Source organism: Musca vetustissima, unplaced genomic scaffold (genome assembly GCF_032173495.1).
Source record: "Musca vetustissima isolate MV318-11 ecotype Yass unplaced genomic scaffold, APGP_CSIRO_Mvet_v1 utg12113, whole genome shotgun sequence".
NCBI classification, from domain to species: domain Eukaryota; kingdom Metazoa; phylum Arthropoda; class Insecta; order Diptera; family Muscidae; genus Musca; species Musca vetustissima.
In genome coordinates, this window is record NW_026879200.1 from 32537 (window position 1) to 33481 (window position 945).

Genomic DNA, 945 nt, shown 5'->3' on the forward strand with positions numbered 1-945 from the left:
GTAAAATATGTACCGTTTTGTTGTATGATTTGTTGCCATATCAAAGGTAACTTCATAATGCCTCTCTCATAGAAGTCCTGCTCTCTATTTGCAAAAAAACCCTAGTAGCCGATTTTCACAATTTAGCGAGCATATCCGATAATTTTTAACGAGCATAAATCTGAAATCAGTACAACCATCTGCCAAAAAATAATGAATTTCTGTTTCTCCAACCTAATATCATGAGAACGAACCATCCGATTTGCACCAAACTTTGTACACCTATTATCTTTACCAAGTCTACCCCAAAATTTTTTCAGCCTTAAAATTTTGTTGCACAATTTTATTAATGTTTCAAAAAAGGCATTTTTTCTATATTATACCTTTCATCAGTCTGTGGTACATCCAACCTCACTTAAACTATGCAAAACTTCCGATGTAATGAAAAAATTCATTATTTTATAATGGTTCCGCTTGATATTCATATAAAGTAGTAAATCACCCTCCTACTCAAGAATTTCTTGTACACAGTGGGTTTCAAAATGTCCATGGTACAAAATTCCCAGAAGGTCAAAGTTCCCATTTAATCAATATTTTCCCCAGAAAGGGATTGACTCTAAGTTTCGATGTATCCTCCACCTAATGGCATATAAAAAGTTCGCTCCGGCCAAACTTAATGACGTTTTTTACTTGACTTACATATCCACCACCCAAAATACCCGTTATAAAATACTATACACATTTCCATTTATATAATTATTATTTATATTTTATAATTTATTTTTTGCATTTTAATTGTAGTTAATTAATTATTTTTTTTTTATTTAAAAAATATCAATTATTTGTCTTTAGTCTCAAAGTGTAATGCTGTTACATCAAATAGAATAGAATAACTGTATCCAATTTTTTTTAATGGCAATTAGCTTCTTCTTCTTTCTTTGATTTCATTTTCTATGTTGTCCTCAT